The following is a 22964-nucleotide window of genomic DNA, read 5'->3' as shown; positions in this document are numbered from 1 at the left end:
TGCTTACGAATTTGAACGATTAAGAAAAAAATCAAGAAAATGAACACTCAAAGTTGATTTCAGATGCATTAGAGTTTAAAAGAAATGAAAATAAAGGAAAAGAAGAACGCAAATCCAAATTGACTAACAAAATCTTCATAAGAGTCTAACGGCATGGACTAAACATTTCACCGAGAAAAACGTTAAGGATTTTATCGTGTGTTTTTTAAAATACAGGGACTAAACATTGTGTTTTGTCAAAATATAGGGATTTACCCTATTAAAAATTAAATGAATGTGATATTTAAAATCTAATAATTTAAGAGTTTTAAAGGTCTATTTTTCTTTTATTATACGATATTTAATTAAATTATTTTTATTATATTTATTATATAAAAAATCAAGTTAACGTATGTTGGTGTTTCATTTTGTAAACACCTTATTGGGTTAGGCTATGCTTACTTTGTTTTTACCACTATTGGATGAACTTACTTTGTTAAAGTCAACCATCATCCAACGGTGAAAAAAACAAAGTAACCTTTACTTTGTCAAAAACAAAGTAACCATAAAAGGCACCCACATTATTATATAAAAATAATAATTTTTTTTAATGAACAATGATCAATTTTTTCATTTAGTACATAGTCCCGAAAATGTTTAAGACAAGTAACTACCATTTAATCATTCCTGTATAATATAAGGGGTAATTTTTGCCGTTCTACACCTAATGCTCGCACTTTTGCTTCTAGGCTTAAATAAGAGTTTCGTTTTAATGCTCGCACTTTTGCTTCTAGGCTTAAATAAGAGTTTCGTTTTACAAGCATTGTTACTTGAGTCTAAAGGGTATTTGGTTGCTCATTTTCATGCTCCGGTTTGCTTTTTCACTTAAAATGGAGAGGTGTTTGGTTAGTGATTTTCTGTTTGCCTTTTACACTTTTTTTAATTGAAAGCTTGGAGGTCAACCCAAAAGAACCAAAACATCCTAACAAGGTTAGCACACTTCGAATCAAATGGATTCGAGCCCAAAATATTATTAAAAGAGAAGAGAAGATCCGTACAAAATAAATAATAAAGGACAAACAAAAAAGCGAAATAAAATACAAACAAACTAGCATAATCGAAACTGGGGCAATCCTGCCAAGTCATCAGCCACAAGATGAGAACAGATGGAAGACGAGGAATTCCATGAAATCAATGAAGAAGTCGATCGACCATGGTTAGCTAAGGAATCCGCCACCCTATTTCTTTCTCTAAAAATATGCGAAACAAAAATTGTCATTTGGGACACAAGGGAAAGACAAAGCATACACTCTTATCGGAAACGCCAAGGAACAGTCTTGGATCTTAATTTTAACAAATTAACAACATAGCTTGAATCTGATGCAATCCAAAGCTTCTTCCAGCCTTTATCCCAAGCCATACGAATGGACTGCATAACACCTTGTAATTTCGCCTCAAAATGGAGACAAATGCTAAACGGCATCGCAAAAGCACCATGCGGAAAGCCTCTGCAGTTTCTGAAAATTCCACCTGCCCCTGCTAAATTAGTTTATGAAAACTCCACCTTTTACACTTGAAAATTAGCTTTTTATAAAAACAAAGAATCTCTGCTTTTTGGAAAATCAGCTTTTTCCAACAGCAGTTTGTAAATAAAACAAACTGACCGTAAAATTGATCTATTTACTACTATTATTTGGATTTAAAATCATTCCAAAATAAAAAAGGTTAAGGATAATTTATCATTTCTTATGCTACTGTATATTTGTGAAAACCCAAAACTGTTAATGGCAATTTCTTACTTTATCCCTAAAGTCTAACAATAATCTTTAATACAATCCTAGTTTTGCTTCAATTAATATGACAATAAAATGGCGTGCTGCTTGCACCTAAAATAGATCCAATATAGTAAATCCAATATTTACCAACTCGGACTTTACGTTTTTTTAAATAAAATACTATATATCATTTTATTAGATGAAAAATACAGTATGAAAATGAGGAGAAATAAAACTAAAGGAAATAAAGAAAAAGAGAGAAAAGAAAAGAAGAGAGAAGGCATACCTTCTCACTCTAGGTTTCGGATGGAGTACATACTCCTTTAATTGTGACTTTACATATTTTTAAAGGTAAAGTTTAAATAAAACCTCTGTTGTTTCACTAATTTTCAGATAAAAGATTGTGGTTTACTTTTTGTCAAAATAAGGATTGAGGTTTTTAACTTTAATAAAATAAGGACTTTTTCGATTGATACTATTAAAATCACCTTTGACGACTTCAAAAATGACATATTTTAAGAACGACTAATATTCTAAGCAACTTTAATTCTTCAACTTTTTTATTTTGAGATTGTTTAGATGATGTTTGGTAAAGAGAGAGAAAGTTAATGTTTAGAGAGAGAAAGTTCCAAAAAAGCTGATTTTCGAAAATCGAAAATGTAGTTCCATAGAAAATTGACATTGAACAACTTTAATTCTTGAAAATTTTCATTTTCAGGTCGTTAAAGATGGTTTTAATAGCATTAATCCAAGTTTGAAACCTCAGTCATTGTTTTGACAAAAAGTAAACCACGGTCCTTTATCTGAAAATTAGTGAAACCACAAGGGTTTTATTTGAACTTTACCCTATTTTTAAATAAAAGCTTCCAACATAGTATATTCATTCCCCTTGAGGTCAGTGTTAAACGACATAGCAAGCTGCCTTTGCGGTTTCAGTGATTGTGTTATTTTGGAATTGTAGGGGCATCGATAATGATCTCACTCAACGAGCCCTGAAACTTCTGTGCCAACAACATCGTCCTGATTTTTTATGTCTTGCAGAACCTCTTGTTTGTTTTAGTAACACTTCTGATCGGTTTTGGAGATCTCTGGGTCTTTCTCTCTTTGCCTGGAATGATAAGGATTTGCCGACTCTTTGGCTTCTTTCTAGGGATTCTTCTTCTCTTTCTCTTCATTCTTCTCATGTCCAACATGTTATTCAACACCAGTTGGATGGTAAGTCTTTTCTGCTTTCTTTTGTCTATGGTAGTAACCTGGCTTCGAAAAGAAGGGAGTTGTGGTCTTCTCTTTATGGTTGTGCCTTTCCACATAATAATTGGTTGGTGTTTGGGGATTTCAATGCTATTACGGGCTCTCATGAGAAACTTGGTTCTCCTCCCGCTGCTGGATCCTGCAGGGAATTCAGGAATTTTATTGATGATTGTGATCTTATTGATATTGATACTTTGGGTCAGAGGTTTACTTGGTACAATGGTCGGCATGGGGTGACTCATGTTGAATGTCATCTGGATAGAGCTTTGGTGTCCGATGGATTTTTAGATTCTTGGGACTCTATCTCTTGCACGGCTTGGCAAGGTATAGTTCTGATCATTTCCCGATGCTCCTTCAATGCAGATTTGGGGAACCAAGGATTGCGAGGTTCAGATTCCATGCCATGTGGACCACTAATGATTCTTTAAAGGGGGTAATTGCTAATCACTAGACAACATCCCACATCTCTCTCCCTCCTGCACAACTATTATGTCATAAACTTCGCACTCTTAGGCCTATTCTCAAGGATTGGAATAAAAATGTGTTTGGCCGAATTGATTCTAATATCCATTTGGTAAAAGTTCATCTTGCCGATATTCAAAAGCAAATTTCAGAGCAAGGAGATTCTCCGGAGTTGAGTAGTGCTGCTTCTGCCGCCTGCTCCAACCTTGATTTACAACTTCTTCGGCAGGAGATGATGTACAGAGAGTAAAGCCGTGTTAAGTGGCTTAAAGAGGGGGATAGGAACACTAGTTTTTTCCAAAGGTCTGCTAAAGTTAGAAAGACTTGGGCCGGCATTCATCATTTAAGAATCGGCGATAGGGGTCCCACTTCTGACACGGTAAGATTAGCTGATCATGTTATTGAGTATTTCTCTAATCTATTTCTCAGTTCTAGGGAGCATATTGATCTTTCTCCAATTAATGAGGTAATTCCTATTGAAACACCTTTCCACATGATTTTGATTTGACAAAATTATTTAACGAAAATTAAATCTCCATGATAAATATATTATATTCTAACACATTAAAATTTAAATGCTTTGATTTATTTGTACTAATGTGTTTGTTCAATGTTGAGTATTTTATTTCATAAGACATTAAGTTGTAAAGCCCAAATGCCCACAAGTGAAAGTCAATCCCAAGTCAACGGATGAAAGCCACACGGCCCAAGCAGATCAAAACGCAGCTCAAGCTGAACAAAACGCAAGCCCAGCAAGGAGAAGGATCGAGAAGCCTTCGACCAAAAGCTTCAAGACGAAGCTGCTGAGTTGTGCGATAAGGAAGTCAGGTCAGCAGCTGACCTGAACAAACTTGGAGACAAAGTATTTCTACTTTGGGTAAAGTTCAGAAGACGCATGAAGCTGTCTGGAAGACTTTGCCAAAAATATAGAAACACCTCTGACCAGCCTGACGAAAAGCATCTGAGCACTGCCGAAGACAGAAGATACAAGAAGTTGATTGGCCGAGGACGCTGAGCACAGACTGAGTGAAAGCGACAGGAAGCCGTTTCCCTCCAACGGTTATTTCGAAATTCGAAATGACCGGTGCCTCAAGTGTCACTATATATAGGCCTTTCAAAAGCTTCATTCGATGCAGATCTTCATCAAGTCGAAACGCTGACCAAATTATTACTCGAAGTTCTGTATTAGAAAAGCAAAGCAAATCTTACACCAATTCCAATCTTTGTGTAAAAGTCTAGAGTGATCTTAGTTCATCTACAATGTTCTTAGCAATTGTTGTTTAGAACAGAAACACTTATCATTTCTAGAAGTATAGAAAGGAGAAGTTGAGTACTTGATCATAGTACTTAGCGGTAGAAATAGGATTGAGCAGAGGAATAGAGGAAGGTATTCTTGTATACTCAGTTGCTATTATAAAAGGTTTGTGCTCTACCTTTAAAGAGCTCAGTAGAGGATTCTGAAAAGCTCGGAAGGAATTCCGGGGACTGGACGTAGGCGGAGAGGCCGAACTAGGATACGTCTGCCGAGTAATATCCTTCTAACCCTTAACTCCTTTATATTTTGTTTGCTTAAACACTGCCTAGTAAAACACTAAAACGAACACACGCTGAGTTGAGTGAACTGAGAAGCTGAGTTCAGGAATAGACTTAAGTGCTATCTCCTGACTCAAGAATAGAAACAGTTTTAGTCACTAGTTGACTAAGCTTGTGTCTAAAACTACTCAGTACCGCTGTGCTTAAGGACTAAGTTAAAGTCTTGTAAGAAAACAAGTCAGTCTTAACGGACAAATTTTTTAAATAGTTCCTAACCCCCCCCCCCTGATGCGCCTCCATTGAGAAGGCTCACTAAGGGATAAGTGTACCCCGTCGTTATCAAGTAATAAAATCTGAAAAGTCCAGGTATCGAATCCACAGGATTTATTTACTACAACTATCGAGCTACTTGGTCTCGGGTGTTATCTAGGCTGTGTGGGTTTTGAGTTGGTTTTGTTTAAGTTAATCTACTCCTAGTTGAATTATGCTACTCCTAGCTAAGTTATACTAATTCGAACTAAGTTATTCTACTCCTAACTAAGTTATTCTACTCCTAATTAAGTTAAACTACTCCTAGGTGATCTTTCACTAATGCAATTACCCGAAGGAACATGGTATGAACGATAATAATGAAGATAGATTATTAGGTCAATAGATTAAAAACCTAATCTAAGTCACTTGTATTCAAGGCGATTAACCCTACTTACCCTCCTGAAGTATCTAGTGCGTGATTCCCTTGTAAGGCCGAAACTAGGTCTAAGGCTCAGCAATTTGGGCTTAATCAACTAAGAGGTCGTCAATCTCTTAAGCTCTGACTAGGTCAGATTCAGCTCACAATATGTGCCTACTAGATTTTGGGGCTTTTGAATGAGTTAAACCAATTGAATAAAGCGTAAGACAAAGATCAAAAACAAATAATCATAGAACAAAATAAGAGCTAAGATATTATTAAAGGCGAAGAATATTGTCACGGGATACAATTAGCCTAGGATTCATAGGCTGTATCAAAGAGTACAAACAAAATTAGATGAAAGGAGATACGAAAATCCCTTTCAGGGAACCTGTCTACTCTGCAGCCGGCTTCCTAGGTCTTAAGGACGGACCTTGAATATTCCTCGGTGAGCGGAGCTTCGAAGGTGCTTCAATGGAGGTTGAAGGAGATAGAGGAGGTGGAGAGGAATCTTCAAGGGTGAAGGCTAAAGTAATTACAAGAATGAAAAGATGTCTATTTTACAATTGGAAATTCTTATTTATAGGCACGGTTCGGGCCCTCTTTCTGACCTAATTCATATCCTTTTGCAGGTGGGAAATCGTGGGGTCAAACGTGTCTTCGTGGGGTCCACAGGTCAGCTCGCCCGAGCAGGCCCCTAAGGGCCTGCTCGGTGAGCTGGCATAGCCAGCTCGGCCAGCTGGCCTACAAAAGGCCAGCTCATCACGAGCTGGCACGGCCAGCTCGGCGAGCTGGCCTAAGAAGGCCAGTTCGTCGTGCGGCAATGCCCAGAACGCCCGTGCGTGTCTGCTGAATGTCCCAAAATGCGTTTTTCACCCGAATTCGTTCCTGCACATGCACGAAACTCCAAACAACATTAGTCCAAAGGTTAAATTGACCCACCAATCGCTCATTTTAAGTGAAAACTCCGTTTGGTGCGACTTTTGGCGGATCAATTAGCTATAAAAGATAATGGAAATCTGACGTACATGTTATTTTGGCCATATTTGCCTAAAATTACCAGAAAACGAGCCTAAACAATGAGAAGTTAATAAAACATTTCCAATTTCTAACTAACTCACACAAAAAGCATATAAATGCGAGAATTGCTCGCTTATTCATGAAATAATGCTAAAAACCGTCCTAAAATCGTACCCAAAGTTAGGGGTTTTTGACCCCTATCACCCCCCTTGGAACTAATATTGTCACGTTACACGGGACCAACAATTCCTAACTTAGTAACTTCCTTGGAGAATGAGGAATTAATTTCTAAACCTTCCATTGAAGTTATTAAAGATACGGTCTTTTCCATGGATCCTGACAATGCCCCTGGTCCTGATGGTTTTGGGGGGACTTTGTTGGTCCCGTGTGATTAGTTCCAAGGGGGGGGGGGGGTTAGGAACTAATATAACTTTTTCTTTAATTAATCTTGCTGACTTAATAATTTTTGGTGAGTTTGTTAACTCGTCTTTGGTCAGCTTGGCCGTTCTTTTATGTAAGACAACTTTAGTCAGATACTGACTAAGACTGTTTCACTTGAGAGTTGGGAATTGACACTTTTGTGGTCAGCTTCCAACTCAACACTCCAATTTACTCAGTGTCAGCTTCAATCAGTTTATATGCTGAGTAAATACAACAAGCAACACATACATACATATATATATATATATATATATATATATATTTGAGAGAGTTAGAAATTACTCAATATCACTTATCCTGGTTCGGCCTCTCTGCCTACGTCCAGTCCCCAGAATCCTCTGGGCTTTTAGAATCCAATACTAAGCTCTTTAAGGGTAGAGCACAAACCGATTACAGGCAGTTGAATATGCAAGAGTACCTTTCTCTATTCGTCTACTCAACTCCTACTAAGCGCTACAACCCAGCACTTAGATTTCTCTACCACTAAGTACTTAATACCAAGTACTCAGCATACACACTCTCAATATTACAATTGATCACAAGCTTGTTCCTTTTAAGATAAAGAACACTTTAGATGATTATAGACAATCTATCTAGCATTTACACAAATAATAGAAGATTGGTGTAAGCTTTCTCTTTTGTTTTGAGTGCTTTGAATTTGTATCTTTCTCACTTGTAATTTTCTGTGAATCGGCAATCTTCCAAATGATATCTTTGTCCCTTTTATAGTTGAAATGTGAGGAACAAATCATTTGAAATGGATTTGTCCGTTGAGTCCAAAACGGCTCTTTTGGGGGGACAAACTTCTGGTCAGCTTCAGATGTGCAGGCCAATCCTGTCTTCTGAATTCTTCAGACGTCAGACTTGTCCTCTTCCTACAGACTTTGTCTTCTTGTGGCAGTTTGTCTTATAGCATCGAATAGTTGACCCATGCATCTTGGAATTTGGCTTTTGCGTAATTCAAGACTTCTATTGTTGGTGCAAACAGTTGTCGAATTTGTCTTTTAGCTTAACGGATCATTCATGCTGTCCTGAAGATCACTCAGCTTTACTTCAATAATCATTGTCTTTGATTTTCACCAAGTTACATACTGAGTTCTTTTTCCACTCAGCTTCCGTGGTCAGCTTCGTTCTGTAGGGTCTATATCTTGAAGCAGACTTCTTTTGTGTTGAGCTTCGTTTTACTCAGCTTCTTTGATCAGCTTCATTCTGAGACTGTTGTTCTGAGGATTGCTTATCTTTTCTTATGCTGAGTTGCTCTTGTGCTGACTTTGTCCTGTCTTAATCTTTATTTCTTTTTGCATTTATATTTATACTCAATATTGAACAAACGGATTAGTACAATTAAATCAAAGCACTTAAATTTAATTGTCTCTTAATCATGGATTTAAACTTAAATGATTTTGTCAAATCAAAATCTTGTGGAACGGTGTTTCAACAGACTTTTTACCGTTTCTTTTGGGGTATTGTAGGGGAGGATGTTTGCAATATGGTTCAGGCTTTCTTTGATCATGGTTGCATCCTGCCTGGCTTAAACTCTAGTATTATGGCTCTAATTCCTAAAGTTACTGAAGCTGACAGAATAGAGAATTTTCGTCCAATTGTAATGAGTAACTTTGGTTTCAAAATCATCTAAAAAATTCTTGCAGATCGACTTGTAGTTATTACAGCAAGGATTGTCTCTCCCAACCAGTATGGTTTCCTTAAAGGTAGAAGCATTCACCAGTGCATTGCCTTAGCTTCTGAGGGAGTTAATATGCTTGACAGAAAACGTTTTGGTGGTCACGTGGCCTTAAAAATTGATATTCGTAAGGCTTTTGATACTTTAGATTGGAACTTCCTCTTGGCTGTATTGGACTCTTTTGGGTTTTCTCTCACTTTCAGAGATTAGATCCTAAACATTCTGGCATCTGCTCGTATTTTTATGATGATTAACGGTTCTCCAAAGGGTTACTTTTCTTGTTCTAGAGGGGTTAGACAAGGGGACCCCCTCTCTCCTCTTCTGTTGACATTGTTGAGGAATTTTTCTCTCGTTGGCTTGCTAAGATGGTGAGGGAGGGTACTTATTCTCCTATGTATTATTCTGGTGGAAATTGTTTTCCCTATTACCTTCTTTTTGTTGATGACATGCTCATTTTTGGAGTGGCATCCTTGAGCAATTTGCATGCTCTAAAGAATTTCTTCCTGCTATATGGACAGATCTCCGGTCAGCAGGTTAGTTGGGACAAATCTGCTGTCTTTTTTGGCTCTCAGGTGAGTCCCTCGAGGAGGGTTCGTCTTGCTCACTGTCTTGGCATCTGTCTGGAGTCTCTCCCTTTCAGTTACTTAGGAGTCCCTCTATTTAAAGGAGATCCAAGAGCATGTTATCTCAGCAGCCTTGCAGACAAATTTCTCTCTCAATTTAGCAAGTGGAAAGGTAGCTCTCTCTCCTTTGCAGGGCGTTTAACTCTAATTAAATCTGCTATTACTGGTTCTCTGGTTCACTCATTCTTGATCTATAAGTGGCCAGTGGATTTGTTGAATAAGCTCAATAGAAGTATTAGGAATTTCCTTTGGACGGGTTGTGTTGACCAGATGAAGTCAATCATGGTTCCTTGACAAACTTGTTGCAAAAGTTTGGAGGATGGAGGTTTGGGCATTAAGGACTTTAGGATCTTTAACCAGGCTCTCTTGGGTAAGATGTGTTGGGAATTAATTCAAGGCACCAGTCTTGCTATTTCTCTGATGAAGTCTAGATTTCTGGTTGTCTCTGGTTTGCCTAAAGCTTCCATTGCTTTGTCCTCGATTTGGTCTTCTTGTAAGTTTGTTTATTCATCTATTTGGGACCAGACCTTTTGGTGGATTGGCCAGTCTTCAAAGCTCAATCTCTGGACAAATAGGTGGATCATTCCATCGGTGGCAGACAAATTGGGTCTTGATCATCAGGATAAGCGTTCACACATTAATTCTGTTGATGATTTTTTGGTTAATTCAGAGTGGCTTGACTTAGGCACTCTTCCTTTGGTTGTTCAAGATAGTATTCGATCTATTCACAGGGGTAGAGATGATCTTGATTTCTGCATTTGGTAGCCCTCTACAAATGGTATTTTCTCTGCCAAAGAGTACTATTCGATTATCAATCCTAGTTCTTCTTCGGTGGACTGGTATAAATTTGTATGGAATGCTCACACTCCCCCTTCTCATTCCTTCACTTTCTGGAGAGTTTTGCATGGCCGAGTTCCGACTCACGGCCTCCTGCAACATCTTGGATTCTCCTTTGCCTCTCGTTGTGTTCTATGTGGTAGGGATGCTGAGTCCATTAACCACCTATTCATTAGCTGTTCTTTTGCGGATTCTCTTTAGAGGGCCCTTGAGTTTCACTTTGACCGCTCTTTGCCTCGTTATTCACAATTCATCCACTTCTTCAGCTCTCTTCGTAGCATTAATTTTGGCTCACAGGTGTCGATGATCTGGTGTGTTGCTGCTGTCACTTGCATCTGGTTAATCTGGCATTGGAGGAATGAAGCAATCTTTAAGGAAGTTTCTCCTTCTATTCAACACTCGAAGATCACCCTCTTTCGAATGATTCGAGAGTCCTTTGCCACTTCTAAAGGTTTTTTCTCTTCACGGAGAGATAATGTTATCTTATCCCGTCTTCTGGCTTCTCCTAGGCCGCCTCCGGCTCCCAACATTATTCCGATCCATTGGCTTAAACCTCCTTCGGGATGGGTTAAAGTCAATGTGGACGGCTCTACTTTTGGCACTCCAGGCGAGGCAGGAGCGTGAGGTATTTTTCGCAACTATCGTGGATTTCCCAAAGGCTGTTTTGCTTTTTCTACCCCTCCTTCTTTTGCTTACATGGCTGAATTGAGAGCCGCTATTTTTGCAATTGAACTTGCTTGGGAGAAAAATTGGCATCAGCTTTGGGTTGAGTCAGACTCAATGTACGTTGTTAATCTGCTTAGACATCGTTCCATGGATGTTCCTTGGAGTATTCGTCAAGAATGGTTGCATTGTCTCAGCATTTGCTCTAGGATGAACATTCTTTTTTCACACATCACTAGGGAAGGAAATAGAGTTGCTGATGCACTGACAAAGTTTGGAGTCTCTTCCTCATTGATCAATTGGTGGCCTTCAGCTCCTGCTTTTTGCCACAGGTTTATCAATGATGATATTTGTAGTATTTCTCACTTGCGTTTTTCTTGACTCTCCTAAACTTTTCTCCCCCCATTCTTTTTGTTTGTTCTTCTTCCTCTTCTCTTGTTCAAACACTCATTTTTCGTTTATTAATATATTACGGGTTTGTCAGTTCTTAGGCCACGGGTGCTCACCCCGCCCAAGTTCTGTCTCGTTCCAATTTCTATTAAAAAAAATTGGATTAATTAAAAAAACTAATTCATTTAATATTTTTTATGACATGGTTGATCATAACCTCGATTAAGCAACTTTAATTTAATTTTTTTACGGATACATATAATATCATATAAACAATAAATACATCAGGAAAACAATCAAATTGTTTCAAATAATTTAATATCTCAAGAATTTTTATAGCGTCCCTACTATTTAGAGGGTTTGTGTGACTGTACATCTTGCACACTCTCAAAGACGGTCCTGGAAATAATAAGTCGTAAAAAAAATAAAAAATGGATAAAATACCAAAATAAACCTAAAGTTTTTTGGATAGTTTCAATTTAGGTTTCACGTACAAAATAACACCAATATATGTTTAGCATTTACAAAATAGTATCAATTTATGCTCGATAATGAAATGTGACATGTTATTCATATTACTCATATAAGTTCTGTTTTCTTTCTCCACGTACGATTGACAGACTTAAGAGAGTAATATGAATGATGTGCCGCATTCCTTATCAAAGCCTAAATTTGTACTCTTTTGTAAACGTACATTGGTGCTATTTTTATACGTGGAACCTAAATTGATATTCTCTCTTAGGTTTATTTTGATATCTGGTAACTAGTGATGAACTCTCGATCGGATTCCTTCCCTGCAGGGGGCGCCGTTGGGATCGACGGGGGGAAGCTCCGATGCCAAAGTCAGTATATAGTAGTAGGAATAAACTGTAATGACAAAGTAGGGTTTAGGAGAGCGTGAATGTGTACCTCAATAGCTTGGGATGCAAGCTATTTATAGTCATGTAGTCGTAACTCCTGGCAACTAGAAAGTCTCCATTAATGCCTCATTAATGGCGGTTACTGATCTTATTCAAGGATGACCGTTAGCTCATTAATGGGTTATTAGTTGCCTTTATTGGGAATCGGCTCGGGCGTTCAACGGGCGGATCGAGGCATGATGGCGGGTCTCCCATAGGTTTGACTACGGATAGCGTGTGGAAGAATCTATGTGATCCGCCACTTTGGTAGCTTGCTTGATACGCCATAGCTTTCCCGATCGTCTGGATACGCGGTCGTTTTGGTTAATATCCCTTTCGGTCCCGTAAATAATATCTCGATGTTATCAGAAGCCCCCCCAAAGTAATATTAAAGTCCTTTAGGGCTTTTGAACTCCCTAGCGTGCCGTCAATAGGTGCCGCATTAATTGTTGCTCTGTCCCAGACCATTCACCGTGCGACAGGTGTCCTAGACACATCGCTCGAGGTAAGTGGCGGCATCTTTTCAAACTCTTTCTTTCTCTTTCCTCCATTATCTTTCTCATTTGCTAATTTTCTTCTGACCTCTGTCTGCGTTTTTTCAAAGCTTTTCCTATGCCAAGAACTCTTGAAGCTTCCGATTTTCCATGTAAGTTTAACCTTCTTGTTCTATTTTGCTGTCATCTGGTTTTTATGAGTTCTTCCTCTGACTCTACCACTGAGTTTTTCGATTTAACTACCTCCTCGGAGCCTTCGTTTAGTTGGACTTCTTCTGAGAGCTCAGGTTCCTCTGAGAGTACCCCTAGTTGTGACTCATCGGAGTTGCGTAATGCAACGAGGTGGCGTAGGAATCATCACCCTGGTTCAATTATTGTTCCGGCGATAGACCCTAGAACCTTTTCTGGAATGGATGCTTCTCCTTCAACCTCAATTAGGAAAAAGAAACCTTGTGCAGAGATCACTTCATCTCGTATGAGCCTCGCGGATCTTGCCGATTTGGCAGATCGCTTCCCGTGGATAAAAAATTATGAGACCATATTGGCGGATGCTCACCAGCGACCCGCATGTCCCCTTAGGGGATATCTTTTTGTTTATAGGAGTCATGTCGATAGGGGATTCCGCCTTCCTCTTCCCAAAGTGATGGGGGATATTCTGGATTTCTTTGGGGTCACCGTCAGCCAGTTGCATCCGAATGGCTGGTTGGATGTAGCCTTAGATTGTTTTTTAGCTTCTAATATGGGGGTAACCTGTACTCCCCGGGTCTTCCGATCTCTTCACAAGCCTTTAAAACGTCAAACCGAATCTTTCATCACTTTTGTCAAATTCAAAGGCTATTCGCCCTTTAGTGATAAGATGTCAAACGTCCATCTCTGGGATGAAAATTTTTTCTTTGTTAAAGTGGAAGAGGGCGAATCTCTTGGATTCCCATTGAACTGGAATTTTAAGCCCCAACATATGAAAGGAGATTTGCGTATACTCACTGATGCGGAGGAAAAAGTGGCGAATCTCATGAAGAGTATTAAAATAGATTTCTGGACATACGCAGATGCTCTGGAATTCATGATGAATGACATTCCTTTAGTCCATCGAGTGGGGGCTGAGATTACTTACGTGAAGTTTACTCAACTTGATGAAGGTACCTTTGTTCTTTCCTTGAACCTTGATTATTTTGTTGTTCCCTTATTAGGGATTTGTCTGAAGCCAGTCGCGCCCTTGTTGAGAGGCATAAGAAGCAAAAGGAGCTGGAGGCTCAGAAGAACGTGCAGGTGGCAAATCCCAGCAAGAGGGACGAGAAACGCCCTTTGGAGGGTGCTATGATCCCTCCAAGTAAGAAAACGAGATCAGCCACTTTCGGTGGGGAGAAATTACTGGCGAATGCTTCAAGAGCCGGGAATCCTAAGATGGACTGGTTTGGCTTCAACCAAGAGCAGGTACGACCGCTTTATCTTTCTTTGTTCTTTGGCTATAGGCTCTGATCTTTTCTTCCTACGTGTAGGTGATCAAACCTGATTTGGGGAAGTACTGGTTCTCCAAGTATGGTACCAAGGGGTCCTTGAGGAACGAGGCGGTTGTGAACGACTTGAATGAAGCCACTGCTCAGCTTGGTGAAGTCAAGAGAGGCAGACCAAAGGGTTCTCCTTTCGGTGAGCTTTTCTCTTCTTGTTTTACATTTTTGGATGAAAGAGTGATCTCCATGAGGGAGACTTTGTTTCTAAACGGTCCTTTTACCTTGTCAGGCTTATGCTCATATGCGCGCAATGGAGGCGTATCTTCTCTAGGGAGTCGCGGATAAGGCTACTATCAAGAGGCTGGAGAATGATGTGGCTGTTGCTAATGCCAATGCAACTGCTGCCATTTCCCTCAATGAGAGCAAGGATGACGAGATCCGCGAGCTGAAAGAGAAGATGGCGAAAGATGCTGAGGACCACAAAGCTGCCTTGGTAAATACGGAGCTTATGGCGGGTAGTCGAGCGTACTATTATGGTGAGCGGATCATGGCTTACATCAGAGTCGCCTACCCAGAGATTGACTTTGTGGATCCGGAGTACGTGGTCCCTAAGGTTGAAGACGCCATTAAATATGATAGAGTGCCAAATCCCCGTGACTTCATCCGTGACCAAGTCCGGAAAGAGCTGAAAGGATCAAATAAAGAAGTCAAGCCAATCGTCAACCTTGACGCGGATGACCTTAGTGAGACATCCAAGGAGGCAGGGGATCAGGCGGATGTAGCGGGGATCAATGACGTGGCTCCTCAAGCGGGGATTGCTGATAAGGAGAATGAGGTTCCCTCGAAGGATGCGTCCCTTGAGAAGGGATCCAAAGAGGATAATGTTGTGAACATTTAATTTTATTGTAACTAAGTACGATTTTTGTTAAAAACCTTTTGGTCCTTAATTTTAACTTATATGCTTTATATCTTTCAGCAAGTAAATTTCTTGTATTTAGGACTTATTTTTCTAGTTCAAGGTAGGTGGCCAGCCATACCTCGGAATGTGAGCCTTTTTGAAGGCTTTGAAGCTTCTTATTCCTTTTGAGGAAGTTAAGCTGCCTTAGACGATCGATTGCTTCCTGTCTTTAAGGTGAATCGATCCGCCACTAGGTCTTGAAACTCTTCTTTGGGAAGAATATTTGAGGATGTAAAGATCTCACGTCTGAGAAATTTTTAATCCTTTTCCGACGGTGGTTAATCATTTCCTATATTTGAGGTAGATTGATCCGCCATCCGAATTTGTTGCCCTCCTATCTTTGAGGAGAAGGTACATGTGCTATGATAGCGTTGTTCTACCATGGGAATGCTTTTGTTGCCTCCCCATTTTTGAATCTGGAATATTTATATTTCTACAAAAAGATACTTAAGAAGGAAATCGTAAATGAAAATTTCTCTTTATTGAATGGCGATTCGCCTTATTACAGCAAATTGGTCTTATGTGTGAGCCTCATTAAAACCTTTAATAAGAAAAACCACATGGGATAAAACCTTACTAAAGGAAAAAGAGTACTCAAGACCTTGGTTACATTTTACTCTCTGGTGAAATACTTACGGAGGTTCTGAATATTCCACGTCTGTGGCAGTGTGTTCCCCTCCATATCTTGAATCTTGAAGGTGGCGGGTCTAATTTTAGTGATTATCTTGTATGGTCCCATTCAGGTGATTCCCAACTTTCCTTTGCCCTCCATGGATTGAATTTTGTCCGCCTTTCAGAGCACTAAGTCTCCCGGATTCAGATCCACGAGCTTGATGTGTCTGTCATGGTAGGCTGCAATCCTCTGTTTGTAGGCGGCCATTCGTGCATACGCTTTTTCCCTTTTCGCCTCTAGTTGATCGAGACTTTCCCTCAACCTTTTATCGTTCTCGTCCTCGCAATAGAATAGAATTATGTCACTATGGACCTGAATCTCTATGGGGATCACAACTTCTACGCCATAGGAGAGGACGAACGACGATTCACCTGTTGCTGTCCGAGGAGTGGTCCTGTATGCCCATAGGACATTCATCAGCTGATCCACCCACTTTTTGTTATGCTCCCCCAATCTCTTTTTATGCCTTTGATGATTGTTCGATTTGTAACTTCAGTCATCCCATTGGACTGAGGGTAGTATACTGAGGCGAACCTGTTCTGAATGCTTTGACTTTCGCAAAATGCTCTGAACTCCCCACAATTGAACTGCGTCCCATTGTCAATGATAATTGTGTGAGGTACTCCAAATCTTCCGACGATATTATCACTTACAAACTCGACCATTCGCTCTGCATTTATGGAGGAGACAGCTTCGGCTTCTACCCGCTTCGTAAAGTGATCGACAACTACTACCACGTATTTTCTTTGTCTCTTGGTAGGAGGAAAAGGACCGACAATGTCGATACCCCAAATGGCGAAAGGTTGTCCCTCGATGATGGGCTTTTATAGGTGCTTAGCTGTGTGAGATTCATTTGCATGAACTTGGCAGTTATGACAGGACTCTACTAGCTTCTGAGCATCAAGTTCTGCTGTAGGCCAATAAAATCCCGACAACCTGGAATTTTTTAGAATGGAGGCGGATGCTTCATGGGCTCCGCAAGCACCTTCATGTAACTCTTTGAGGATCTCCTGTCCCTCTTCTGTCGTAACACACTTCAACCAAGGCTGTCCAAAAGATTTTCTGTACAGGTTATCATTTATTATGGAGAAGTATGCTGCTTTTCTCACCGTCCTCCTGGCTTCTTCTTTGTCTTGAGGCAAAGTTCCGTCTACGAGATACTGCTGGATCGACGATCTCCAATCTCCCACGGCGGATGTAAGAAGAGCTACGACTTCTGGGGAAAATGTCGATCTAGTTTTCACCTCGAATGGGCATTGCAGGTCCACCCACTGATCTTTGCTTGAAGCCAGTTTAGCTAGGTGATCCGTTTCTGTGTTTGATCCTCGCAGCACATAGACTAGCTCCCATTTGGTTTCTTTGATTTTCAGGTGGTTTAATAGCTTTTTGACCTCCTCTACATATTTGACCAGAGTTTCATCTTTCACATCAAAGTTTTTGATCACCCGGTTGACCATCAGCTTGGAGTCGCTATAGATCACAACTCGCTCCGGCGTAATCTCTTTCAGCAGGCGTAGCCCCAATATCAAGGCCTCATATTCTGCAACATTATTTGTTGTGGGGAACTCTAACTTCGCAGCATAATGTAACTTGATGTAATGAGGTCCCTTGATCACTATGCCTATCCCTGCACCTTCTGCTGAAGAAGCGCCATCAGTGTACATCGTCCATTCCTCCACTTTTGGTTTAGGAAGATTCACGCCTTCTTCAGTGAATTTGTTCACAAAGTCTGCCAAGACTTGGCTTTTCAAGGCGGATCTGCCTTCATAACGAACGTCAAATTCGCCCAGGCGGATTGCCCACTCCATCAATCTTCCTGAACTTTCTGGCCTTTGTAGTACCTTCCTCATGGGTATGTTGGTGCGGACGATGACTGTATGAGCTTGGAAATAGGGTCTAAGGCGAATCGAGGTAGTGACTAAAGCTAATGCCATTTTATCCAATCTTGAATACCGAGTTTTGGCATCTTTTAGGACCGTGCTTACATAATAGATTGGATATTGTTGGCCATCTTCTTCCCTTATCATGACAGTACAAACCACTTTGTCAGTGACAGAAACATACATGTATAGACTCTCTCCTTCTAGGGGCCTGCTCATTAAAAGTGGTTCCGAAAGGAAGCGTTTGATTCCTTCAAAGGCTTGCTTGCAATCTTCATTCCACTTGAATGCTTTCTGTTTTTTGATCACTTCATAGAAGGGTTGGCATCTACGAGCAGAGCACAAAATGAACCTGCCAAGTGCTATTGATCCGACCGTTAAGACGTTGCACTTCTCTAACATTTTGCGGTGCTTTCATGTCCAGTACGGCTTTGATTTTATGTGGATTGGGACCTACTCCTTTCTGGCTGATTATATATCCCAGGAATTTTCCATAAGTTGCCCCGAAAGTACACTTCTCAGGATTTAGCTTAATGTTGTGATGGCGAAGGACTCCTAAGACCTCTCTTATGTCCTCTGCATGCCTCTCCATAGTGGTGCTCTTAATGATCATGTCATCCACGTAAACTGAGAAGTTGTAACAAGCTCATCTTCTTCATCATCCTTAGACTGTGGGCGAATCGATAAGGACACCGAGTATGTCTCCTGAGCAACCTTCTGATTCCCCTTGATCATCACTCCTCCCTTGGTTGTAGGGATGTACATTGTCAAATGGCGTATCGATATGAGAGTCGCCACTTCTGAGATAAAAGGCCGCCCCAAGATGATGTTGTATGCCAATTGACCATCCATGATGGAGAACTCCAGATCTCCCATCCACACCTGATCCTCATCTGCTAACTCCAATTCCAGCGTCACTTGTCCCTTTGTTTGGATTGTGTGACCTGTTACTCCCAGGATGTCTACGATGGTGGTCTCTATCTGAATGGGATCAACCTTGAGCTTGGCGAACGCTCCTCTGGTGATGACATTACATGAGCTGCCAGTGTCTATCATCACTCTCTTCATTTCCCATCCTTCCACCATCATGGTGATGACGAGAGCATCTGCATGTGGAGGGATCGCTGGACCAATATCTGCAAAGGGGCGATTGAGTGATGCTCTATCTAGAGCGATAGTTTTCGCCTTCTTTACTGTAGGCTGATACCTTGGTCCGCCAGCGATGATATTAATGACCCCCTTAGCCTTCTTCTTTGGCTCATCTCTTGGTTTATCACCATCTCCTTTCTTGTCGTTTTAGACGAACCTGTCCAGCTTTCCTCTCTCAATAAGCCTTTCAATCTCCCTGGCCAGCTCCCAGCATGCATCTGTTTCATGGTCGTTCCTCCTGTGATACTTGCAATAATTCTTGGGGTTTCTCCCCATATTGGTGTACTCCCCCCCCCCTTTGGTTCGGGGTATGAAATGATCCGTTTGTGTTGGATGTTTTCTATCCACATCAATACTTCGCTTTTGGAGGCGTTTAACGGTGTAAACGATGGCGTATATGCTGATTTGTTCCTGGAGCCTCTCCGCCTACTTCGGGAGGATGAATCAGGGAGCTTTTCTTTTTCCTTATCCCTCCTTCGGGATTCGCCTTTCCCTCTCCTGGGAGGAGAAGCAGACTCCCTTCGGATATCATCAACTTCCATGAAATCCTTACACCTTTCCATCAGCTCTGCTATGGTCTTTGGCTTATTTCTGGTGAGATCCACCTGCAAGCTCTTACATGTCGTGTTTTTTTTACCACTGCTTCTACGGCCATGGAGACATCCACATCTACCCCGCGAATGCATAACTTGTTGAAGTTATTGACATAATCTCTTAGAGACTTATTTTCTTTTTGCTTTAGTTCGAAGAGTTTTCGCGATTTAACCACTAGCGGGATGCTTCCTGCGAACTTTGCGCAAAATTCTCTACTCAATTTGTCCCAACTATCTATCGATCCCGGAGGGAGAGATTGAAACCAATCATACGCCGGGCCTTTTAGCGTGGTGATAAACATTCGGCACAGCACTGCTTCACTAGCACGGTTAAGCCCAAGCAACATGCGATACTTCCTTGCATGAGCTTCAGGATTATCTTCACCAGAGTAGCCTGGTATATTTAGGATCTTGAAATGCCTATCAGTTTCCTCAGCTTCAATCCACTCTGTGAAAGGCGATTCTCGGTTGGCGAATGGATTATGCCTGGCATTCTCCTCATTCTGCCTACGTATTTCTTCCCTGATCTGATCCGCCATAGAACCTTGATTCCTTCTTGGGCGTCTCCTACTATGAGATCTGGTTCGCTGTGAGGAGGAGGAGCTGGATTCTGATGAAGGGTCTGATGGTGACCTTCTTCCACCTCCACCATGCCCTCTCGGTGGGGATCGTCCACCTCCTCCTTGATTTGTTGGTGGCAGTGGTATGACTCGGTGAGGTGACCCAGCTCGGCGTTCGTCCTCCCTTCGCCCTAGAGGTGGCGGCGATCTTCCCCGATGGGGGGATCCAGTTCGATGTCTACGATGAGGATGGGATTTGGATCGTCTTCTCCCACGTGATCTGGTTCGCCTTTTATGTCTACAACCATCATGTCCACCTTCTAGGTGATCCGCCATGGCATTAATCTGTTCCTGACCCGCCTGCGTTCCAGTTTGCACCGGAGGAGCTTGGGGTCCGCCAATAGTAATTTTTGGGTTTGTCGTGTTCCTCGAGGGAGTTTGATCATTCCTTCGACTTCCCTCTGGTATATCGGGAAATAACCTTTGGTTTATTGGTATCTCACTAGCGAGCTCCGGATTAACGACCATTGAATCTGTGGGTTGAGAGAGCAAGAATGACGAATCGCGGAAAGCACCTGGTCTATAGTAGGCGGCTTGCCATTGTGATGTGGTTGGTCTTAGTGGGCGACAACGATTCAGCGAGGGAATAGTCCCTATTGTGGGTCCACCTACATCCTGGTTCTCCAGATAGGCCCTCAATTGACCCGCCATAAGTGGCCCATGCACACTCCCCACTGCCTCTGCATAAATTTCTATAAGAGATTCTGGTGACATCTCTCTTTCATCATGAACTATGGGTCGATCAGGATCAATACTTCCAGCGGGTATTGTAGGATTGATTGAAAGCGGAATTGACGGTGTTGCAGTTCCGGTTGAGGGGTTAGGCCCTCCACTTGTCATGTTTGTAATTGTGAACTAAGTCCTTTTTGGATTAGAACCTCCACGATCACCGCACCAATTGGTAACTAGTGATGAACTCTCGATCGGATTCCTTCCCTGCAGGGGGCGCCGTTGGGATCGGCGGGGGGAAGCTCCGATGCCAAAGTCAGTATATAGTAGTAGGAATAAACTGTAATGACAAAGTAGGGTTTAGGAGAGCGTGAATGTGTACCTCAATAGCTTGGGATGCAAGCTATTTATAGTCATGTAGTCGTAACTCCTGGTAACTAGAAAGTCTCCATTAATGCCTCATTAATGGTGGTTATTGATCTTATTCAAGGATGACTGTTAGCTCATTAATGGGTTATTAGTTGCCTTTATTAAGAATCGGCTCGGCCGTTCAACGGGCGGATCGAGGCATGATGGCGGGTCTCCCATAGGTTTGACTACGGATAGCGTGTGGAGGAATCTATGTGATCCGCCACTTTGGTAGCTTGCTTGATATGCCATAGCTTTCCCGATCGTCTGGATACGCGGTCGTTTTGGTTAATATCCCTTTCGGTCCAGTAAATAATATCTCGATGTGACATGTTATTCATATTACTCATATAAGTTCTGTTTTCTTTCTCCACGTACGATTGACAGACTTAAGAGAGCAATATGAATGATGTGCCGCGTTCCTTATCAAAGCCTAAATTGGTACTCTTTTGTAAACGTACATTGGTGCTATTTTTATACGTGGAGCCTAAATTGATAGTCTCTCTTAGGTTTATTTTGATATCTTATCCCAATAAAAAAAATAGAATATTAATATTTAAAAAACACGTTTTTTTTTAAAGAAAAACACATTTTTGAAAAAAGGCCTAATGCTTCCCCAGCCCCCTTAACTTGTCCAAATTGCCCATTTTACCCCTTCAACTCATCGAGTGTCCTATTTACCCTCTTAACTCCATAAAAGTGGTATTTCTCACCCCATCAACTTGTCCATTTATCCTCCAAACTTATATAATGTTCTATTTACCCCCTTAACTCCATAAAAGGGGTATTTTTCACCCATTACAATCCGTTATCGAAGCCTAAATTGATAACTTTTTTTTAAACGTTAAACCTATATTTATGCTATTTTGTAAGTGGAACCTAAATTGATACTTTCCTAAAAATCATAGGCCTATTTTGGTACATTATCCCTACATATAATGTATTTAACTTGTTCATGTATTAATGTTCTTGTTATTTGTATTTTTTATTCGTTCTTTCTCTTTTCAACTTTTTTTACTACTATAAAGAGATAAGAAATACTATTTTTATGGAGTTAAGAGGGTAAATAAGATCATAAATGGTGAGAAATACCACTTTTATGGAGTTAAGGGGGTAAATAGGATATTCGATGAGTTGAGAAGGGGTAAAACGACAAATTTGGACAAGTTAATGGGGGTGAGAAATACCATTTTTATGGGGTTAAGGGGGTAAATAGGACATTCGATGAGTTGGAGGGATAAAATGACCAATTTGGACAAGTTAAGGGGGCTGGAGAAGCATTAAGCCTTGAAAAAATGAATATACACATAAAAAAAAAATCATATTCAATGTTTACGGAATAAAATTTTAGGCTTAATACATCATTTGGCCCCTAACTTGTTCAAAAAGCTTGATTGGTCTCTTAAATTTTTAAAGTGTTATGATAGCTCTCTCAACTTATATAAAATGTTTAGTTAGCCCACTGAACTTGCACAAAATGTAATCAATTGATCACTTGGTTGCAAAAAAGTAAGTTAAATACGGAAGATGTATAGCACGCGTCTTAAAAAAAAGTAAAATGACCAAGATCGGAGTATGCGGTTCTAATATTAGAGAAGACAATTTTTATAGTTGACCACGTAATAACTTCCCTTTTAATCTATTTTTGAATTATGTAATAACATTCTAAGATGCGTGAAATATATATTTCGTATTTAACTTACGTTTTTGCAACCGAGTAATCAATTGATTACATTTTACGCAAGTTCAAGGAGCTAAGTAAACATTTTATGCAAGTTGAGGAGGCTATCGGGACACTTTAAAAATTTAGAGGGTCAATCAAGTTTTTTTGAATAAGTTCAGAAG

Source organism: Euphorbia lathyris, chromosome 7, assembly GCF_963576675.1.
Source record: "Euphorbia lathyris chromosome 7, ddEupLath1.1, whole genome shotgun sequence".
In the NCBI taxonomy this organism is placed as follows: domain Eukaryota; kingdom Viridiplantae; phylum Streptophyta; class Magnoliopsida; order Malpighiales; family Euphorbiaceae; genus Euphorbia; species Euphorbia lathyris.
This window is presented reverse-complemented; position numbering follows the sequence as displayed.